Source organism: Ambystoma mexicanum, chromosome 13 (assembly GCF_040938575.1).
Source record: "Ambystoma mexicanum isolate Mex_15411 chromosome 13, UKY_AmexF1_1, whole genome shotgun sequence".
NCBI classification, from domain to species: Eukaryota; Metazoa; Chordata; class Amphibia; order Caudata; family Ambystomatidae; genus Ambystoma; species Ambystoma mexicanum.
Genome location: NC_090938.1, coordinates 358,123,085 through 358,144,090, shown reverse-complemented (window position 1 = coordinate 358,144,090; position 21,006 = coordinate 358,123,085). Strand labels below are relative to the sequence as shown.

Sequence of the window (21,006 nt, the reverse complement as noted above, 5' to 3'; positions counted from 1 at the left end):
CAGATATGGAAATAGAGATGTAAAAATAAGTTCATTGGTGCAGGCGGAGAATGAAATTAGTCAAAGACTTTCCTCGTAGGTTTCCATTCTTTACTATTATAGGAGCCAAAATCAGCGCAGTTAGTAAACTCCCAAGCTTACATCCCAAATTCTTTTTTCTTTTAGTTGTCTGCCTTTTACATGTTCATTTTGCCATCATTCTGACCTGCTATCTAAACTCATGAACCTGTTCAGCATCCTACTCAATACATACATACCCGTAAAAGTACATACCCAAACGCATACCGACAATGTATCACCAACATAAGCACACACGCTTTCGCAAATCAGATGTATGATGACGTACTGAACACATGCAGAGATATACAGCCATTTTTACACAACCAGAAATTCATATACCTGGAGATCTACCTAGGTAAAACCCATGGTTTCTTTGCACTTTCTGTTGTTGGCTGTGAGCAAGCAGCAGGTGGCCTTGTAGCTCAGTGGCAGAGCACTGGTCTCGTAAACCAGGGGTCATGAGTTCAAACCTCATCAGGGCCTCGGGCGGATTATTTTCAAAAAGCACGGGGAAGAGAAGCCAGAGTTGCACCATCTACAGAGAACCTTTTATGACGGGATGCATCCTCATAATTGAAGTCTTCCACAGAAGGAGTGAAATAGAGTTCGAGAGGAAGGCCTAATGTTTTCAGGCAAAGACTGACAAAAACCTTGCAATGTCGCATGTAGCTGCTTTGGTGAAAAGACTGTTCAAGTACACAATGCAACGGAGGGGTGTTCCCCATCTCCATACAATCATCTCTTTGATAATGTAAACGTGCCAGGCGTGTTGAAAGACAAAGACAGACACAACCGCACATACCAGTTGAAGAAAGACAGCCAGCAAACACATTTGTATAGAGGTAAGCAAGCCTCAATTAGAGATGTGAGTCCCTCCGTTTCTGCGGGAGTCCACAAGTTTAATAAAAAATGAACACATATCTTTCATGTTCTAATGATTACCAATCTTTCTGATTAGCTCTGCATAGCTCCAATGGCTATGTGTGTGTGTGTGTGTGTATGTGCCCGTGTGTGTAGGGGAAGGGGTCGGTAGATGTGTTCACGCAGAGCAAGTTGCATACATCGCCAACAGCCATTCTCTCCTGCTCCTGTGCATCCAGTTCGGAAGCGAACCCACCCAATTGTTCTATATGTCTGCTACCCTGACCGCATTCACACATCATTGGCTATTAGTATGCAGCTTGTGGGCGCTGTCAATGGGATATAAGCACCATTCCCCATGTCTGCAATAGCTAGACCAGATTCTGAGGTATGATGAGCAGGGGTCCAGGCACTTCGCCTGACGAACGCCTGACAAACGCTGGGCTTAGCCCTGCCGGGCCTAGCCCTGAGGGGCCTAACTGGGCATGGCCCTGTGTAAGGTAGGGTGAGCAGGGGACCACTTGCAACTAACCTTCGGCACCAATCAGGCATGGAGAGGTCTGTGCAAATGCCCAGCCCTTTAGCAATCTCGATCTGCAAAACCTTCAACTCCTAATTCTCATGGCTCCCAGAAGCCCTAGCCCATATGCAAATGAGGCGAGTTCCTATCAGCATCCTTGTTCTGCTTGATTTTATCAAAGTGACTGCCTGATTAGTGAAAGGGTATTTATTCTCAGAGGTTTGCTTCAAAGGCGATAATGCAGTAAATAGACAACATTATTCTTTGTAAGTTGATATTGTCTCCTGGATCCTACTCCAGTAACCCTTTTTCTACCTTTACAAATGTCTTCCGTAAGTGGTGCTCAGCAGAAAATGGAGTATAATAACAGTTGACATTTTTTATTTTCTGTTCTATTTTCAAAAACCCTCCGTAGCTGTATTTAAAGCGCAAACACCCCATAAATAACTTGCAATGAGTATTCCATGTCTAAAAGGCAGAGGAGCTGTCATACAACATTAACTGACAATCAAGGAAACCTTGAGGTGAACCAAAAAATGTCCAGAACATTTATTGGTTCAATAATTCAGTTTTGAGGTGAATTAGTAAAAAGTTCCAAAGTTGCTCCAGGTGAGGCTTGAACTCACAACCTCGGCATTGCTCACTGCATGTACTGCTGTATAAGTACCGCGCGCTAACCGATTGCGCCACTGGAGCTGCTGTGTTTTGGTTTTCGACATGAAACTACACCCACAAACACACACACAAGTGTACAAAAGCACCCACAAGCTCTGGCATTGTCTTTTTAGCTGACACCAAATTATGGGTGCCTTGTAGTGCCCATATTGTGCCACTGGAGCTTACCTTTTAGCCTGATATACACTTTGCCATTGATGTTCAGCCAATGGTGCAGTCAAATGTCCCTTCTACATTTTTGTCATGCTGCAGGCAGTGCCACTGGAGCCAGCATGATGCTCTTCCTCATATTCAACACGTGTCAATTGAAACACCTCCCAATGTCATCTTGGCGATGCCTATAAACACCCCAGGACTTTGATGAATTTTTCTCAACAGCAAGTGAGGCAGTTTTCCTGCAAACGGCTGGATGTACCTCAACAAGGAACGCATTGTGGTTCTATTTTGAAGATGTTTGTGTTATTACCTGTAAAGACTTGAATGCCTAACATAATCCCTGTAGACGAGGTGGCCGAGTGGTTAAGGCGATGGACTGCTAATCTGCTGTACACGCGTGGTTTCGAATCCCACCTTTGTCGATTTTAACTTTTGAAATCTTTTTTAAACATCTGCATTGCTCTAAGCACCATTGCCATTGGCTTTCAAAGAACATACAGACAAAAGTGAAAATATGCATGTTAGTTGATTAAGAAGGACACAAACAAGGTTGTCGTGTTACTGGCAGGAATGCAATCTGCTGTGCTTGACTACCCTTTGAGCCAGAATCCGGATAGAAATTTAAAAAAAGCAAAGGTAATATCCATATTGTCTCTCTGCTGCCATGTACATGTTTTTTTCAACTTTCACGCATCACATCTCCTCATTAGTCACCCTAAAATTGCACGGAATACGCACAAATTAGCTGCTCCTCAAAAAATCGGCCAGAAAAAAACAGGTCAAATCACAATCATATACATACATTCTCACACACCCTTCAAATATGTCTACCCAGTAAACATCATGTTGTGTGCTCGTTGTGTTGCTGTTATGCGTCGTAACCTGAGGGGCTCTGTAGCTCAGTGGCAGAGCACTGGTCTTGTAAACCAGGGGTCGTGAGTTCGATCCTCATCAGGGCCTCCAAATGGTAATTTTCTTGAACATTGTTGAATAGGAACTGATATTGCACATTGTACCTGTGCAACCTTTTACCAATGGATTCGGGCCTATAACAAAGCCACAAGCGCAAGGTGTCTGAATAGTCTGTGGGGAAGGTCGGCTTTCTGGACCTAATTTCTTCAAGAAAAAGACCTTGATAATCTTGTGATGACAGATGCAGATGATCACGGTGAAGCCCTTACTCTATTGAACAGTACAGCGGTTCTGGGTTGCACGCCTTTCTCTATTTTCAGGGACGTTGATGTGGCAAAATTTAATTGGAAAAGGGTTATTGCCATCACTCACTATTTAAATTCAATGACATCACAGGAAGCAGCAGCATCTGAACTTTGATCTTGGCTGGAAACGTTGAATGATGCCAAACACTGGGAAACTGGAGCTTGCGTTATGCTGGTTTTACTACTAATGGTGTGCCATACGGAAGCTCAAGCACCTTCCTCTGGATTAGTGTTGTGAACCCTCCAGGAGCTCTTGTTATATTTTTCTGAACTTCAACTTGATGTGTTTATCTATCAATGGCCGGGTAAGGAAGAACGAGTCAACGATCTTGTTTCTATTATGACAAACATGATCTATTTTTCACTGACTTTGCACCACCATTGTTTTATCTCTTCTTTAAGCATGGGACTCGAGCACCGTTCCCAAACAGACGAGGTGGCCGAGTGGTTAAGGCGATGGACTGCTAATCCATTGTGCTCTGCACGCGTGGGTTCGAATCCCACCTTCGTCGTATTTTTTCTTTATAGTCTGCATTTAAACATAGACCAAAGTCTTTCAACCTCCCTGTGAAAGACAGGAATGAGTACAGATATGGAAATAGAGATGTAAAAATAAGTTCATTGGTGCAGGCGGAGAATGAAATTAGTCAAAGACTTTCCTCGTAGGTTTCCATTCTTTACTATTATAGGAGCCAAAATCAGCGCAGTTAGTAAACTCCCAAGCTTACATCCCAAATTCTTTTTTCTTTTAGTTGTCTGCCTTTTACATGTTCATTTTGCCATCATTCTGACCTGCTATCTAAACTCATGAACCTGTTCAGCATCCTACTCAATACATACATACCCGTAAAAGTACATACCCAAACGCATACCGACAATGTATCACCAACATAAGCACACACGCTTTCGCAAATCAGATGTATGATGACGTACTGAACACATGCAGAGATATACAGCCATTTTTACACAACCAGAAATTCATATACCTGGAGATCTACCTAGGTAAAACCCATGGTTTCTTTGCACTTTCTGTTGTTGGCTGTGAGCAAGCAGCAGGTGGCCTTGTAGCTCAGTGGCAGAGCACTGGTCTCGTAAACCAGGGGTCATGAGTTCAAACCTCATCAGGGCCTCGGGCGGATTATTTTCAAAAAGCACGGGGAAGAGAAGCCAGAGTTGCACCATCTACAGAGAACCTTTTATGACGGGATGCATCCTCATAATTGAAGTCTTCCACAGAAGGAGTGAAATAGAGTTCGAGAGGAAGGCCTAATGTTTTCAGGCAAAGACTGACAAAAACCTTGCAATGTCGCATGTAGCTGCTTTGGTGAAAAGACTGTTCAAGTACACAATGCAACGGAGGGGTGTTCCCCATCTCCATACAATCATCTCTTTGATAATGTAAACGTGCCAGGCGTGTTGAAAGACAAAGACAGACACAACCGCACATACCAGTTGAAGAAAGACAGCCAGCAAACACATTTGTATAGAGGTAAGCAAGCCTCAATTAGAGATGTGAGTCCCTCCGTTTCTGCGGGAGTCCACAAGTTTAATAAAAAATGAACACATATCTTTCATGTTCTAATGATTACCAATCTTTCTGATTAGCTCTGCATAGCTCCAATGGCTATGTGTGTGTGTGTGTGTGTATGTGCCCGTGTGTGTAGGGGAAGGGGTCGGTAGATGTGTTCACGCAGAGCAAGTTGCATACATCGCCAACAGCCATTCTCTCCTGCTCCTGTGCATCCAGTTCGGAAGCGAACCCACCCAATTGTTCTATATGTCTGCTACCCTGACCGCATTCACACATCATTGGCTATTAGTATGCAGCTTGTGGGCGCTGTCAATGGGATATAAGCACCATTCCCCATGTCTGCAATAGCTAGACCAGATTCTGAGGTATGATGAGCAGGGGTCCAGGCACTTCGCCTGACGAACGCCTGACAAACGCTGGGCTTAGCCCTGCCGGGCCTAGCCCTGAGGGGCCTAACTGGGCATGGCCCTGTGTAAGGTAGGGTGAGCAGGGGACCACTTGCAACTAACCTTCGGCACCAATCAGGCATGGAGAGGTCTGTGCAAATGCCCAGCCCTTTAGCAATCTCGATCTGCAAAACCTTCAACTCCTAATTCTCATGGCTCCCAGAAGCCCTAGCCCATATGCAAATGAGGCGAGTTCCTATCAGCATCCTTGTTCTGCTTGATTTTATCAAAGTGACTGCCTGATTAGTGAAAGGGTATTTATTCTCAGAGGTTTGCTTCAAAGGCGATAATGCAGTAAATAGACAACATTATTCTTTGTAAGTTGATATTGTCTCCTGGATCCTACTCCAGTAACCCTTTTTCTACCTTTACAAATGTCTTCCGTAAGTGGTGCTCAGCAGAAAATGGAGTATAATAACAGTTGACATTTTTTATTTTCTGTTCTATTTTCAAAAACCCTCCGTAGCTGTATTTAAAGCGCAAACACCCCATAAATAACTTGCAATGAGTATTCCATGTCTAAAAGGCAGAGGAGCTGTCATACAACATTAACTGACAATCAAGGAAACCTTGAGGTGAACCAAAAAATGTCCAGAACATTTATTGGTTCAATAATTCAGTTTTGAGGTGAATTAGTAAAAAGTTCCAAAGTTGCTCCAGGTGAGGCTTGAACTCACAACCTCGGCATTGCTCACTGCATGTACTGCTGTATAAGTACCGCGCGCTAACCGATTGCGCCACTGGAGCTGCTGTGTTTTGGTTTTCGACATGAAACTACACCCACAAACACACACACAAGTGTACAAAAGCATCCACAAGCTCTGGCATTGTCTTTTTAGCTGACACCAAATTATGGGTGCCTTGTAGTGCCCATATTGTGCCACTGGAGCTTACCTTTTAGCCTGATATACACTTTGCCACTGATGTTCAGCCAATGGTGCAGTCAAATGTCCCTTCTACATTTTTGTCATGCTGCAGGCAGTGCCACTGGAGCCAGCATGATGCTCTTCCTCATATTCAACACGTGTCAATTGAAACACCTCCCAATGTCATCTTGGCGATGCCTATAAACACCCCAGGACTTTGATGAATTTTTCTCAACAGCAAGTGAGGCAGTTTTCCTGCAAACGGCTGGATGTACCTCAACAAGGAACGCATTGTGGTTCTATTTTGAAGATGTTTGTGTTATTACCTGTAAAGACTTGAATGCCTAACATAATCCCTGTAGACGAGGTGGCCGAGTGGTTAAGGCGATGGACTGCTAATCTGCTGTACACGCGTGGTTTCGAATCCCACCTTTGTCGATTTTAACTTTTGAAATCTTTTTTAAACATCTGCATTGCTCTAAGCACCATTGCCATTGGCTTTCAAAGAACATACAGACAAAAGTGAAAATATGCATGTTAGTTGATTAAGAAGGACACAAACAAGGTTGTCGTGTTACTGGCAGGAATGCAATCTGCTGTGCTTGACTACCCTTTGAGCCAGAATCCGGATAGAAATTTAAAAAAGCAAAGGTAATATCCATATTGTCTCTCTGCTGCCATGTACATGTTTTTTTCAACTTTCACGCATCACATCTCCTCATTAGTCACCCTAAAATTGCACGGAATACGCACAAATTAGCTGCTCCTCAAAAAATCGGCCAGAAAAAAACAGGTCAAATCACAATCATATACATACATTCTCACACACCCTTCAAATATGTCTACCCAGTAAACATCATGTTGTGTGCTCGTTGTGTTGCTGTTATGCGTCGTAACCTGAGGGGCTCTGTAGCTCAGTGGCAGAGCACTGGTCTTGTAAACCAGGGGTCGTGAGTTCGATCCTCATCAGGGCCTCCAAATGGTAATTTTCTTGAACATTGTTGAATAGGAACTGATATTGCACATTGTACCTGTGCAACCTTTTACCAATGGATTCGGGCCTATAACAAAGCCACAAGCGCAAGGTGTCTGAATAGTCTGTGGGGAAGGTCGGCTTTCTGGACCTAATTTCTTCAAGAAAAAGACCTTGATAATCTTGTGATGACAGATGCAGATGATCACGGTGAAGCCCTTACTCTATTGAACAGTACAGCGGTTCTGGGTTGCACGCCTTTCTCTATTTTCAGGGACGTTGATGTGGCAAAATTTAATTGGAAAAGGGTTATTGCCATCACTCACTATTTAAATTCAATGACATCACAGGAAGCAGCAGCATCTGAACTTTGATCTTGGCTGGAAACGTTGAATGATGCCAAACACTGGGAAACTGGAGCTTGCGTTATGCTGGTTTTACTACTAATGGTGTGCCATACGGAAGCTCAAGCACCTTCCTCTGGATTAGTGTTGTGAACCCTCCAGGAGCTCTTGTTATATTTTTCTGAACTTCAACTTGATGTGTTTATCTATCAATGGCCGGGTAAGGAAGAACGAGTCAACGATCTTGTTTCTATTATGACAAACATGATCTATTTTTCACTGACTTTGCACCACCATTGTTTTATCTCTTCTTTAAGCATGGGACTCGAGCACCGTTCCCAAACAGACGAGGTGGCCGAGTGGTTAAGGCGATGGACTGCTAATCCATTGTGCTCTGCACGCGTAGGTTCGAATCCCACCTTCGTCGTATTTTTTCTTTATAGTCTGCATTTAAACATAGACCAAAGTCTTTCAACCTCCCTGTGAAAGACAGGAATGAGTACAGATATGGAAATAGAGATGTAAAAATAAGTTCATTGGTGCAGGCGGAGAATGAAATTAGTCAAAGACTTTCCTCGTAGGTTTCCATTCTTTACTATTATAGGAGCCAAAATCAGCGCAGTTAGTAAACTCCCAAGCTTACATCCCAAATTCTTTTTTCTTTTAGTTGTCTGCCTTTTACATGTTCATTTTGCCATCATTCTGACCTGCTATCTAAACTCATGAACCTGTTCAGCATCCTACTCAATACATACATACCCGTAAAAGTACATACTCAAACGCATACCGACAATGTATCACCAACATAAGCACACACGCTTTCGCAAATCAGATGTATGATGACGTACTGAACACATGCAGAGATATACAGCCATTTTTACACAACCAGAAATTCATATACCTGGAGATCTACCTAGGTAAAACCCATGGTTTCTTTGCACTTTCTGTTGTTGGCTGTGAGCAAGCAGCAGGTGGCCTTGTAGCTCAGTGGCAGAGCACTGGTCTCGTAAACCAGGGGTCATGAGTTCAAACCTCATCAGGGCCTCGGGCGGATTATTTTCAAAAAGCACGGGGAAGAGAAGCCAGAGTTGCACCATCTACAGAGAACCTTTTATGACGGGATGCATCCTCATAATTGAAGTCTTCCACAGAAGGAGTGAAATAGAGTTCGAGAGGAAGGCCTAATGTTTTCAGGCAAAGACTGACAAAAACCTTGCAATGTCGCATGTAGCTGCTTTGGTGAAAAGACTGTTCAAGTTCACAATGCAACGGAGGGGTGTTCCCCATCTCCATACAATCATCTCTTTGATAATGTAAACGTGCCAGGCGTGTTGAAAGACAAAGACAGACACAACCGCACATACCAGTTGAAGAAAGACAGCCAGCAAACACATTTGTATAGAGGTAAGCAAGCCTCAATTAGAGATGTGAGTCCCTCCGTTTCTGCGGGAGTCCACAAGTTTAATAAAAAATGAACACATATCTTTCATGTTCTAATGATTACCAATCTTTCTGATTAGCTCTGCATAGCTCCAATGGCTATGTGTGTGTGTGTGTGTGTATGTGCCCGTGTGTGTAGGGGAAGGGGTCGGTAGATGTGTTCACGCAGAGCAAGTTGCATACATCGCCAACAGCCATTCTCTCCTGCTCCTGTGCATCCAGTTCGGAAGCGAACCCACCCAATTGTTCTATATGTCTGCTACCCTGACCGCATTCACACATCATTGGCTATTAGTATGCAGCTTGTGGGCGCTGTCAATGGGATATAAGCACCATTCCCCATGTCTGCAATAGCTAGACCAGATTCTGAGGTATGATGAGCAGGGGTCCAGGCACTTCGCCTGACGAACGCCGGGCTTAGCCCTGCCGGGCCTAGCCCTGAGGGGCCTAACTGGGCATGGCCCTGTGTAAGGTAGGGTGAGCAGGGGACCACTTGCAACTAACCTTCGGCACCAATCAGGCATGGAGAGGTCTGTGCAAATGCCCAGCCCTTTAGCAATCTCGATCTGCAAAACCTTCAACTCCTAATTCTCATGGCTCCCAGAAGCCCTAGCCCATATGCAAATGAGGCGAGTTCCTATCAGCATCCTTGTTCTGCTTGATTTTATCAAAGTGACTGCCTGATTAGTGAAAGGGTATTTATTCTCAGAGGTTTGCTTCAAAGGCGATAATGCAGTAAATAGACAACATTATTCTTTGTAAGTTGATATTGTCTCCTGGATCCTACTCCAGTAACCCTTTTTCTACCTTTACAAATGTCTTCCGTAAGTGGTGCTCAGCAGAAAATGGAGTATAATAACAGTTGACATTTTTTATTTTCTGTTCTATTTTCAAAAACCCTCCGTAGCTGTATTTAAAGCGCAAACACCCCATAAATAACTTGCAATGAGTATTCCATGTCTAAAAGGCAGAGGAGCTGTCATACAACATTAACTGACAATCAAGGAAACCTTGAGGTGAACCAAAAAATGTCCAGAACATTTATTGGTTCAATAATTCAGTTTTGAGGTGAATTAGTAAAAAGTTCCAAAGTTGCTCCAGGTGAGGCTTGAACTCACAACCTCGGCATTGCTCACTGCATGTACTGCTGTATAAGTACCGCGCGCTAACCGATTGCGCCACTGGAGCTGCTGTGTTTTGGTTTTCGACATGAAACTACACCCACAAACACACACACAAGTGTACAAAAGCACCCACAAGCTCTGGCATTGTCTTTTTAGCTGACACCAAATTATGGGTGCCTTGTAGTGCCCATATTGTGCCACTGGAGCTTACCTTTTAGCCTGATATACACTTTGCCACTGATGTTCAGCCAATGGTGCAGTCAAATGTCCCTTCTACATTTTTGTCATGCTGCAGGCAGTGCCACTGGAGCCAGCATGATGCTCTTCCTCATATTCAACACGTGTCAATTGAAACACCTCCCAATGTCATCTTGGCGATGCCTATAAACACCCCAGGACTTTGATGAATTTTTCTCAACAGCAAGTGAGGCAGTTTTCCTGCAAACGGCTGGATGTACCTCAACAAGGAACGCATTGTGGTTCTATTTTGAAGATGTTTGTGTTATTACCTGTAAAGACTTGAATGCCTAACATAATCCCTGTAGACGAGGTGGCCGAGTGGTTAAGGCGATGGACTGCTAATCTGCTGTACACGCGTGGTTTCGAATCCCACCTTTGTCGATTTTAACTTTTGAAAACATCTGCATTGCTCTAAGCACCATTGCCATTGGCTTTCAAAGAACATACAGACAAAAGTGAAAATATGCATGTTAGTTGATTAAGAAGGACACAAACAAGGTTGTCGTGTTACTGGCAGGAATGCAATCTGCTGTGCTTGACTACCCTTTGAGCCAGAATCCGGATAGAAATTTAAAAAAGCAAAGGTAATATCCATATTGTCTCTCTGCTGCCATGTACATGTTTTTTTCAACTTTCACGCATCACATCTCCTCATTAGTCACCCTAAAATTGCACGGAATACGCACAAATTAGCTGCTCCTCAAAAAATCGGCCAGAAAAAAACAGGTCAAATCACAATCATATACATACATTCTCACACACCCTTCAAATATGTCTACCCAGTAAACATCATGTTGTGTGCTCGTTGTGTTGCTGTTATGCGTCGTAACCTGAGGGGCTCTGTAGCTCAGTGGCAGAGCACTGGTCTTGTAAACCAGGGGTCGTGAGTTCGATCCTCATCAGGGCCTCCAAATGGTAATTTTCTTGAACATTGTTGAATAGGAACTGATATTGTACCTGTGCAACCTTTTACCAATGGATTCGGGCCTATAACAAAGCCACAAGCGCAAGGTGTCTGAATAGTCTGTGGGGAAGGTCGGCTTTCTGGACCTAATTTCTTCAAGAAAAAGACCTTGATAATCTTGTGATGACAGATGCAGATGATCACGGTGAAGCCCTTACTCTATTGAACAGTACAGCGGTTCTGGGTTGCACGCCTTTCTCTATTTTCAGGGACGTTGATGTGGCAAAATTTAATTGGAAAAGGGTTATTGCCATCACTCACTATTTAAATTCAATGACATCACAGGAAGCAGCAGCATCTGAACTTTGATCTTGGCTGGAAACGTTGAATGATGCCAAACACTGGGAAACTGGAGCTTGCGTTATGCTGGTTTTACTACTAATGGTGTGCCATACGGAAGCTCAAGCACCTTCCTCTGGATTAGTGTTGTGAACCCTCCAGGAGCTCTTGTTATATTTTTCTGAACTTCAACTTGATGTGTTTATCTATCAATGGCCGGGTAAGGAAGAACGAGTCAACGATCTTGTTTCTATTATGACAAACATGATCTATTTTTCACTGACTTTGCACCACCATTGTTTTATCTCTTCTTTAAGCATGGGACTCGAGCACCGTTCCCAAACAGACGAGGTGGCCGAGTGGTTAAGGCGATGGACTGCTAATCCATTGTGCTCTGCACGCGTGGGTTCGAATCCCACCTTCGTCGTATTTTTTCTTTATAGTCTGCATTTAAACATAGACCAAAGTCTTTCAACCTCCCTGTGAAAGACAGGAATGAGTACAGATATGGAAATAGAGATGTAAAAATAAGTTCATTGGTGCAGGCGGAGAATGAAATTAGTCAAAGACTTTCCTCGTAGGTTTCCATTCTTTACTATTATAGGAGCCAAAATCAGCGCAGTTAGTAAACTCCCAAGCTTACATCCCAAATTCTTTTTTCTTTTAGTTGTCTGCCTTTTACATGTTCATTTTGCCATCATTCTGACCTGCTATCTAAACTCATGAACCTGTTCAGCATCCTACTCAATACATACATACCCGTAAAAGTACATACCCAAACGCATACCGACAATGTATCACCAACATAAGCACACACGCTTTCGCAAATCAGATGTATGATGACGTACTGAACACATGCAGAGATATACAGCCATTTTTACACAACCAGAAATTCATATACCTGGAGATCTACCTAGGTAAAACCCATGGTTTCTTTGCACTTTCTGTTGTTGGCTGTGAGCAAGCAGCAGGTGGCCTTGTAGCTCAGTGGCAGAGCACTGGTCTCGTAAACCAGGGGTCATGAGTTCAAACCTCATCAGGGCCTCGGGCGGATTATTTTCAAAAAGCACGGGGAAGAGAAGCCAGAGTTGCACCATCTACAGAGAACCTTTTATGACGGGATGCATCCTCATAATTGAAGTCTTCCACAGAAGGAGTGAAATAGAGTTCGAGAGGAAGGCCTAATGTTTTCAGGCAAAGACTGACAAAAACCTTGCAATGTCGCATGTAGCTGCTTTGGTGAAAAGACTGTTCAAGTACACAATGCAACGGAGGGGTGTTCCCCATCTCCATACAATCATCTCTTTGATAATGTAAACGTGCCAGGCGTGTTGAAAGACAAAGACAGACACAACCGCACATACCAGTTGAAGAAAGACAGCCAGCAAACACATTTGTATAGAGGTAAGCAAGCCTCAATTAGAGATGTGAGTCCCTCCGTTTCTGCGGGAGTCCACAAGTTTAATAAAAAATGAACACATATCTTTCATGTTCTAATGATTACCAATCTTTCTGATTAGCTCTGCATAGCTCCAATGGCTATGTGTGTGTGTGTGTGTGTATGTGCCCGTGTGTGTAGGGGAAGGGGTCGGTAGATGTGTTCACGCAGAGCAAGTTGCATACATCGCCAACAGCCATTCTCTCCTGCTCCTGTGCATCCAGTTCGGAAGCGAACCCACCCAATTGTTCTATATGTCTGCTACCCTGACCGCATTCACACATCATTGGCTATTAGTATGCAGCTTGTGGGCGCTGTCAATGGGATATAAGCACCATTCCCCATGTCTGCAATAGCTAGACCAGATTCTGAGGTATGATGAGCAGGGGTCCAGGCACTTCGCCTGACGAACGCCTGACAAACGCTGGGCTTAGCCCTGCCGGGCCTAGCCCTGAGGGGCCTAACTGGGCATGGCCCTGTGTAAGGTAGGGTGAGCAGGGGACCACTTGCAACTAACCTTCGGCACCAATCAGGCATGGAGAGGTCTGTGCAAATGCCCAGCCCTTTAGCAATCTCGATCTGCAAAACCTTCAACTCCTAATTCTCATGGCTCCCAGAAGCCCTAGCCCATATGCAAATGAGGCGAGTTCCTATCAGCATCCTTGTTCTGCTTGATTTTATCAAAGTGACTGCCTGATTAGTGAAAGGGTATTTATTCTCAGAGGTTTGCTTCAAAGGCGATAATGCAGTAAATAGACAACATTATTCTTTGTAAGTTGATATTGTCTCCTGGATCCTACTCCAGTAACCCTTTTTCTACCTTTACAAATGTCTTCCGTAAGTGGTGCTCAGCAGAAAATGGAGTATAATAACAGTTGACATTTTTTATTTTCTGTTCTATTTTCAAAAACCCTCCGTAGCTGTATTTAAAGCGCAAACACCCCATAAATAACTTGCAATGAGTATTCCATGTCTAAAAGGCAGAGGAGCTGTCATACAACATTAACTGACAATCAAGGAAACCTTGAGGTGAACCAAAAAATGTCCAGAACATTTATTGGTTCAATAATTCAGTTTTGAGGTGAATTAGTAAAAAGTTCCAAAGTTGCTCCAGGTGAGGCTTGAACTCACAACCTCGGCATTGCTCACTGCATGTACTGCTGTATAAGTACCGCGCGCTAACCGATTGCGCCACTGGAGCTGCTGTGTTTTGGTTTTCGACATGAAACTACACCCACAAACACACACACAAGTGTACAAAAGCATCCACAAGCTCTGGCATTGTCTTTTTAGCTGACACCAAATTATGGGTGCCTTGTAGTGCCCATATTGTGCCACTGGAGCTTACCTTTTAGCCTGATATACACTTTGCCACTGATGTTCAGCCAATGGTGCAGTCAAATGTCCCTTCTACATTTTTGTCATGCTGCAGGCAGTGCCACTGGAGCCAGCATGATGCTCTTCCTCATATTCAACACGTGTCAATTGAAACACCTCCCAATGTCATCTTGGCGATGCCTATAAACACCCCAGGACTTTGATGAATTTTTCTCAACAGCAAGTGAGGCAGTTTTCCTGCAAACGGCTGGATGTACCTCAACAAGGAACGCATTGTGGTTCTATTTTGAAGATGTTTGTGTTATTACCTGTAAAGACTTGAATGCCTAACATAATCCCTGTAGACGAGGTGGCCGAGTGGTTAAGGCGATGGACTGCTAATCTGCTGTACACGCGTGGTTTCGAATCCCACCTTTGTCGATTTTAACTTTTGAAATCTTTTTTAAACATCTGCATTGCTCTAAGCACCATTGCCATTGGCTTTCAAAGAACATACAGACAAAAGTGAAAATATGCATGTTAGTTGATTAAGAAGGACACAAACAAGGTTGTCGTGTTACTGGCAGGAATGCAATCTGCTGTGCTTGACTACCCTTTGAGCCAGAATCCGGATAGAAATTTAAAAAAGCAAAGGTAATATCCATATTGTCTCTCTGCTGCCATGTACATGTTTTTTTCAACTTTCACGCATCACATCTCCTCATTAGTCACCCTAAAATTGCACGGAATACGCACAAATTAGCTGCTCCTCAAAAAATCGGCCAGAAAAAAACAGGTCAAATCACAATCATATACATACATTCTCACACACCCTTCAAATATGTCTACCCAGTAAACATCATGTTGTGTGCTCGTTGTGTTGCTGTTATGCGTCGTAACCTGAGGGGCTCTGTAGCTCAGTGGCAGAGCACTGGTCTTGTAAACCAGGGGTCGTGAGTTCGATCCTCATCAGGGCCTCCAAATGGTAATTTTCTTGAACATTGTTGAATAGGAACTGATATTGCACATTGTACCTGTGCAACCTTTTACCAATGGATTCGGGCCTATAACAAAGCCACAAGCGCAAGGTGTCTGAATAGTCTGTGGGGAAGGTCGGCTTTCTGGACCTAATTTCTTCAAGAAAAAGACCTTGATAATCTTGTGATGACAGATGCAGATGATCACGGTGAAGCCCTTACTCTATTGAACAGTACAGCGGTTCTGGGTTGCACGCCTTTCTCTATTTTCAGGGACGTTGATGTGGCAAAATTTAATTGGAAAAGGGTTATTGCCATCACTCACTATTTAAATTCAATGACATCACAGGAAGCAGCAGCATCTGAACTTTGATCTTGGCTGGAAACGTTGAATGATGCCAAACACTGGGAAACTGGAGCTTGCGTTATGCTGGTTTTACTACTAATGGTGTGCCATACGGAAGCTCAAGCACCTTCCTCTGGATTAGTGTTGTGAACCCTCCAGGAGCTCTTGTTATATTTTTCTGAACTTCAACTTGATGTGTTTATCTATCAATGGCCGGGTAAGGAAGAACGAGTCAACGATCTTGTTTCTATTATGACAAACATGATCTATTTTTCACTGACTTTGCACCACCATTGTTTTATCTCTTCTTTAAGCATGGGACTCGAGCACCGTTCCCAAACAGACGAGGTGGCCGAGTGGTTAAGGCGATGGACTGCTAATCCATTGTGCTCTGCACGCGTAGGTTCGAATCCCACCTTCGTCGTATTTTTTCTTTATAGTCTGCATTTAAACATAGACCAAAGTCTTTCAACCTCCCTGTGAAAGACAGGAATGAGTACAGATATGGAAATAGAGATGTAAAAATAAGTTCATTGGTGCAGGCGGAGAATGAAATTAGTCAAAGACTTTCCTCGTAGGTTTCCATTCTTTACTATTATAGGAGCCAAAATCAGCGCAGTTAGTAAACTCCCAAGCTTACATCCCAAATTCTTTTTTCTTTTAGTTGTCTGCCTTTTACATGTTCATTTTGCCATCATTCTGACCTGCTATCTAAACTCATGAACCTGTTCAGCATCCTACTCAATACATACATACCCGTAAAAGTACATACTCAAACGCATACCGACAATGTATCACCAACATAAGCACACACGCTTTCGCAAATCAGATGTATGATGACGTACTGAACACATGCAGAGATATACAGCCATTTTTACACAACCAGAAATTCATATACCTGGAGATCTACCTAGGTAAAACCCATGGTTTCTTTGCACTTTCTGTTGTTGGCTGTGAGCAAGCAGCAGGTGGCCTTGTAGCTCAGTGGCAGAGCACTGGTCTCGTAAACCAGGGGTCATGAGTTCAAACCTCATCAGGGCCTCGGGCGGATTATTTTCAAAAAGCACGGGGAAGAGAAGCCAGAGTTGCACCATCTACAGAGAACCTTTTATGACGGGATGCATCCTCATAATTGAAGTCTTCCACAGAAGGAGTGAAATAGAGTTCGAGAGGAAGGCCTAATGTTTTCAGGCAAAGACTGACAAAAACCTTGCAATGTCGCATGTAGCTGCTTTGGTGAAAAGACTGTTCAAGTTCACAATGCAACGGAGGGGTGTTCCCCATCTCCATACAATCATCTCTTTGATAATGTAAACGTGCCAGGCGTGTTGAAAGACAAAGACAGACACAACCGCACATACCAGTTGAAGAAAGACAGCCAGCAAACACATTTGTATAGAGGTAAGCAAGCCTCAATTAGAGATGTGAGTCCCTCCGTTTCTGCGGGAGTCCACAAGTTTAATAAAAAATGAACACATATCTTTCATGTTCTAATGATTACCAATCTTTCTGATTAGCTCTGCATAGCTCCAATGGCTATGTGTGTGTGTGTGTGTGTATGTGCCCGTGTGTGTAGGGGAAGGGGTCGGTAGATGTGTTCACGCAGAGCAAGTTGCATACATCGCCAACAGCCATTCTCTCCTGCTCCTGTGCATCCAGTTCGGAAGCGAACCCACCCAATTGTTCTATATGTCTGCTACCCTGACCGCATTCACACATCATTGGCTATTAGTATGCAGCTTGTGGGCGCTGTCAATGGGATATAAGCACCATTCCCCATGTCTGCAATAGCTAGACCAGATTCTGAGGTATGATGAGCAGGGGTCCAGGCACTTCGCCTGACGAACGCCGGGCTTAGCCCTGCCGGGCCTAGCCCTGAGGGGCCTAACTGGGCATGGCCCTGTGTAAGGTAGGGTGAGCAGGGGACCACTTGCAACTAACCTTCGGCACCAATCAGGCATGGAGAGGTCTGTGCAAATGCCCAGCCCTTTAGCAATCTCGATCTGCAAAACCTTCAACTCCTAATTCTCATGGCTCCCAGAAGCCCTAGCCCATATGCAAATGAGGCGAGTTCCTATCAGCATCCTTGTTCTGCTTGATTTTATCAAAGTGACTGCCTGATTAGTGAAAGGGTATTTATTCTCAGAGGTTTGCTTCAAAGGCGATAATGCAGTAAATAGACAACATTATTCTTTGTAAGTTGATATTGTCTCCTGGATCCTACTCCAGTAACCCTTTTTCTACCTTTACAAATGTCTTCCGTAAGTGGTGCTCAGCAGAAAATGGAGTATAATAACAGTTGACATTTTTTATTTTCTGTTCTATTTTCAAAAACCCTCCGTAGCTGTATTTAAAGCGCAAACACCCCATAAATAACTTGCAATGAGTATTCCATGTCTAAAAGGCAGAGGAGCTGTCATACAACATTAACTGACAATCAAGGAAACCTTGAGGTGAACCAAAAAATGTCCAGAACATTTATTGGTTCAATAATTCAGTTTTGAGGTGAATTAGTAAAAAGTTCCAAAGTTGCTCCAGGTGAGGCTTGAACTCACAACCTCGGCATTGCTCACTGCATGTACTGCTGTATAAGTACCGCGCGCTAACCGATTGCGCCACTGGAGCTGCTGTGTTTTGGTTTTCGACATGAAACTACACCCACAAACACACACACAAGTGTACAAAAGCACCCACAAGCTCTGGCATTGTCTTTTTAGCTGACACCAAATTATGGGTGCCTTGTAGTGCCCATATTGTGCCACTGGAGCTTACCTTTTAGCCTGATATACACTTTGCCACTGATGTTCAGCCAATGGTGCAGTCAAATGTCCCTTCTACATTTTTGTCATGCTGCAGGCAGTGCCACTGGAGCCAGCATGATGCTCTTCCTCATATTCAACACGTGTCAATTGAAACACCTCCCAATGTCATCTTGGCGATGCCTATAAACACCCCAGGACTTTGATGAATTTTTCTCAACAGCAAGTGAGGCAGTTTTCCTGCAAACGGCTGGATGTACCTCAACAAGGAACGCATTGTGGTTCTATTTTGAAGATGTTTGTGTTATTACCTGTAAAGACTTGAATGCCTAACATAATCCCTGTAGACGAGGTGGCCGAGTGGTTAAGGCGATGGACTGCTAATCTGCTGTACACGCGTGGTTTCGAATCCCACCTTTGTCGATTTTAACTTTTGAAAACATCTGCATTGCTCTAAGCACCATTGCCATTGGCTTTCAAAGAACATACAGACAAAAGTGAAAATATGCATGTTAGTTGATTAAGAAGGACACAAACAAGGTTGTCGTGTTACTGGCAGGAATGCAATCTGCTGTGCTTGACTACCCTTTGAGCCAGAATCCGGATAGAAATTTAAAAAAGCAAAGGTAATATCCATATTGTCTCTCTGCTGCCATGTACATGTTTTTTTCAACTTTCACGCATCACATCTCCTCATTAGTCACCCTAAAATTGCACGGAATACGCACAAATTAGCTGCTCCTCAAAAAATCGGCCAGAAAAAAACAGGTCAAATCACAATCATATACATACATTCTCACACACCCTTCAAATATGTCTACCCAGTAAACATCATGTTGTGTGCTCGTTGTGTTGCTGTTATGCGTCGTAACCTGAGGGGCTCTGTAGCTCAGTGGCAGAGCACTGGTCTTGTAAACCAGGGGTCGTGAGTTCGATCCTCATCAGGGCCTCCAAATGGTAATTTTCTTGAACATTGTTGAATAGGAACTGATATTGTACCTGTGCAACCTTTTACCAATGGATTCGGGCCTATAACAAAGCCACAAGCGCAAGGTGTCTGAATAGTCTGTGGGGAAGGTCGGCTTTCTGGACCTAATTTCTTCAAGAAAAAGACCTTGATAATCTTGTGATGACAGATGCAGATGATCACGGTGAAGCCCTTACTCTATTGAACAGTACAGCGGTTCTGGGTTGCACGCCTTTCTCTATTTTCAGGGACGTTGATGTGGCAAAATTTAATTGGAAAAGGGTTATTGCCATCACTCACTATTTAAATTCAATGACATCACAGGAAGCAGCAGCATCTGAACTTTGATCTTGGCTGGAAACGTTGAATGATGCCAAACACTGGGAAACTGGAGCTTGCGTTATGCTGGTTTTACTACTAATGGTGTGCCATACGGAAGCTCAAGCACCTTCCTCTGGATTAGTGTTGTGAACCCTCCAGGAGCTCTTGTTATATTTTTCTGAACTTCAACTTGATGTGTTTATCTATCAATGGCCGGGTAAGGAAGAACGAGTCAACGATCTTGTTTCTATTATGACAAACATGATCTATTTTTCACTGACTTTGCACCACCATTGTTTTATCTCTTCTTTAAGCATGGGACTCGAGCACCGTTCCCAAACAGACGAGGTGGCCGAGTGGTTAAGGCGATGGACTGCTAATCCATTGTGCTCTGCACGCGTAGGTTCGAATCCCACCTTCGTCGTATTTTTTCTTTATAGTCTGCATTTAAACATAGACCAAAGTCTTTCAACCTCCCTGTGAAAGACAGGAATGAGTACAGATATGGAAATAGAGATGTAAAAATAAGTTCATTGGTGCAGGCGGAGAATGAAATTAGTCAAAGACTTTCCTCGTAGGTTTCCATTCTTTACTATTATAGGAGCCAAAATCAGCGCAGTTAGTAAACTCCCAAGCTTACATCCCAAATTCTTTTTTCTTTTAGTTGTCTGCCTTTTACATGTTCATTTTGCCATCATTCTGACCTGCTATCTAAACTCATGAACCTGTTCAGCATCCTACTCAATACATACATACCCGTAAAAGTACATACTCAAACGCATACCGACAATGTATCACCAACATAAGCACACACGCTTTCGCAAATCAGATGTATGATGACGTACTGAACACATGCAGAGATATACAGCCATTTTTACACAACCAGAAATTCATATACCTGGAGATCTACCTAGGTCAAACCCATGGTTTCTTTGCACTTTCTGTTGTTGGCTGTGAGCAAGCAGCAGGTGGCCTTGTAGCTCAGTGGCAGAGCACTGGTCTCGTAAACCAGGGGTCATGAGTTCAAACCTCATCAGGGCCTCGGGCGGATTATTTTCAAAAAGCACGGGGAAGAGAAGCCAGAGTTGCACCATCTACAGAGAACCTTTTATGACGGGATGCATCCTCATAATTGAAGTCTTCCACAGAAGGAGTGAAATAGAGTTCGAGAGGAAGGCCTAATGT

At 43.5% G+C, this 21,006-nt stretch overlaps 21 non-coding genes across 21 annotated transcripts; 16 read left to right on the top strand and 5 right to left on the bottom strand.

The window, feature by feature from the left end:
* The first annotated feature begins 471 nt into the window (after nucleotides 1-471).
* On the top strand, nucleotides 472-543 carry TRNAT-CGU (transfer RNA threonine (anticodon CGU)). The gene has a single exon. It is a non-coding gene; the product is annotated as a tRNA-Thr (tRNA).
* Nucleotides 544-2,042: 1,499 nt separating this feature from the next.
* Nucleotides 2,043-2,137, bottom strand: TRNAI-UAU (transfer RNA isoleucine (anticodon UAU)). Its single transcript has 2 exons — nucleotides 2,100-2,137; nucleotides 2,043-2,078 (listed from the first exon to the last, which is right to left on the bottom strand). It is a non-coding gene; the product is annotated as a tRNA-Ile (tRNA).
* Nucleotides 2,138-3,160: 1,023 nt separating this feature from the next.
* Nucleotides 3,161-3,232, top strand: TRNAT-UGU (transfer RNA threonine (anticodon UGU)). Its single transcript has one exon. It is a non-coding gene; the product is annotated as a tRNA-Thr (tRNA).
* Nucleotides 3,233-3,919: 687 nt separating this feature from the next.
* Nucleotides 3,920-4,001, top strand: TRNAS-GCU (transfer RNA serine (anticodon GCU)). The gene has a single exon. It is a non-coding gene; the product is annotated as a tRNA-Ser (tRNA).
* A 546-nt stretch (nucleotides 4,002-4,547) lies between these two features.
* On the top strand, nucleotides 4,548-4,619 carry TRNAT-CGU (transfer RNA threonine (anticodon CGU)). The gene has a single exon. It is a non-coding gene; the product is annotated as a tRNA-Thr (tRNA).
* Nucleotides 4,620-6,118: 1,499 nt separating this feature from the next.
* TRNAI-UAU (transfer RNA isoleucine (anticodon UAU)) lies at nucleotides 6,119-6,213 on the bottom strand. Its single transcript has 2 exons — nucleotides 6,176-6,213; nucleotides 6,119-6,154 (listed from the first exon to the last, which is right to left on the bottom strand). It is a non-coding gene; the product is annotated as a tRNA-Ile (tRNA).
* Nucleotides 6,214-7,235: 1,022 nt separating this feature from the next.
* Nucleotides 7,236-7,307, top strand: TRNAT-UGU (transfer RNA threonine (anticodon UGU)). Its single transcript has one exon. It is a non-coding gene; the product is annotated as a tRNA-Thr (tRNA).
* A 687-nt stretch (nucleotides 7,308-7,994) lies between these two features.
* On the top strand, nucleotides 7,995-8,076 carry TRNAS-GCU (transfer RNA serine (anticodon GCU)). The gene has a single exon. It is a non-coding gene; the product is annotated as a tRNA-Ser (tRNA).
* Nucleotides 8,077-8,622: 546 nt separating this feature from the next.
* Nucleotides 8,623-8,694, top strand: TRNAT-CGU (transfer RNA threonine (anticodon CGU)). The gene has a single exon. It is a non-coding gene; the product is annotated as a tRNA-Thr (tRNA).
* A 1,488-nt stretch (nucleotides 8,695-10,182) lies between these two features.
* TRNAI-UAU (transfer RNA isoleucine (anticodon UAU)) lies at nucleotides 10,183-10,277 on the bottom strand. The gene is made up of 2 exons: nucleotides 10,240-10,277; nucleotides 10,183-10,218 (listed from the first exon to the last, which is right to left on the bottom strand). It is a non-coding gene; the product is annotated as a tRNA-Ile (tRNA).
* Nucleotides 10,278-11,289: 1,012 nt separating this feature from the next.
* TRNAT-UGU (transfer RNA threonine (anticodon UGU)) lies at nucleotides 11,290-11,361 on the top strand. Its single transcript has one exon. It is a non-coding gene; the product is annotated as a tRNA-Thr (tRNA).
* A 680-nt stretch (nucleotides 11,362-12,041) lies between these two features.
* Nucleotides 12,042-12,123, top strand: TRNAS-GCU (transfer RNA serine (anticodon GCU)). The gene has a single exon. It is a non-coding gene; the product is annotated as a tRNA-Ser (tRNA).
* Nucleotides 12,124-12,669: 546 nt separating this feature from the next.
* On the top strand, nucleotides 12,670-12,741 carry TRNAT-CGU (transfer RNA threonine (anticodon CGU)). The gene has a single exon. It is a non-coding gene; the product is annotated as a tRNA-Thr (tRNA).
* Nucleotides 12,742-14,240: 1,499 nt separating this feature from the next.
* On the bottom strand, nucleotides 14,241-14,335 carry TRNAI-UAU (transfer RNA isoleucine (anticodon UAU)). The gene is made up of 2 exons: nucleotides 14,298-14,335; nucleotides 14,241-14,276 (listed from the first exon to the last, which is right to left on the bottom strand). It is a non-coding gene; the product is annotated as a tRNA-Ile (tRNA).
* Nucleotides 14,336-15,357: 1,022 nt separating this feature from the next.
* TRNAT-UGU (transfer RNA threonine (anticodon UGU)) lies at nucleotides 15,358-15,429 on the top strand. Its single transcript has one exon. It is a non-coding gene; the product is annotated as a tRNA-Thr (tRNA).
* A 687-nt stretch (nucleotides 15,430-16,116) lies between these two features.
* Nucleotides 16,117-16,198, top strand: TRNAS-GCU (transfer RNA serine (anticodon GCU)). The gene has a single exon. It is a non-coding gene; the product is annotated as a tRNA-Ser (tRNA).
* Nucleotides 16,199-16,744: 546 nt separating this feature from the next.
* TRNAT-CGU (transfer RNA threonine (anticodon CGU)) lies at nucleotides 16,745-16,816 on the top strand. The gene has a single exon. It is a non-coding gene; the product is annotated as a tRNA-Thr (tRNA).
* Nucleotides 16,817-18,304: 1,488 nt separating this feature from the next.
* TRNAI-UAU (transfer RNA isoleucine (anticodon UAU)) lies at nucleotides 18,305-18,399 on the bottom strand. Its single transcript has 2 exons — nucleotides 18,362-18,399; nucleotides 18,305-18,340 (listed from the first exon to the last, which is right to left on the bottom strand). It is a non-coding gene; the product is annotated as a tRNA-Ile (tRNA).
* A 1,012-nt stretch (nucleotides 18,400-19,411) lies between these two features.
* Nucleotides 19,412-19,483, top strand: TRNAT-UGU (transfer RNA threonine (anticodon UGU)). The gene has a single exon. It is a non-coding gene; the product is annotated as a tRNA-Thr (tRNA).
* A 680-nt stretch (nucleotides 19,484-20,163) lies between these two features.
* Nucleotides 20,164-20,245, top strand: TRNAS-GCU (transfer RNA serine (anticodon GCU)). The gene has a single exon. It is a non-coding gene; the product is annotated as a tRNA-Ser (tRNA).
* A 546-nt stretch (nucleotides 20,246-20,791) lies between these two features.
* On the top strand, nucleotides 20,792-20,863 carry TRNAT-CGU (transfer RNA threonine (anticodon CGU)). Its single transcript has one exon. It is a non-coding gene; the product is annotated as a tRNA-Thr (tRNA).
* Nucleotides 20,864-21,006: the final 143 nt, after the last annotated feature.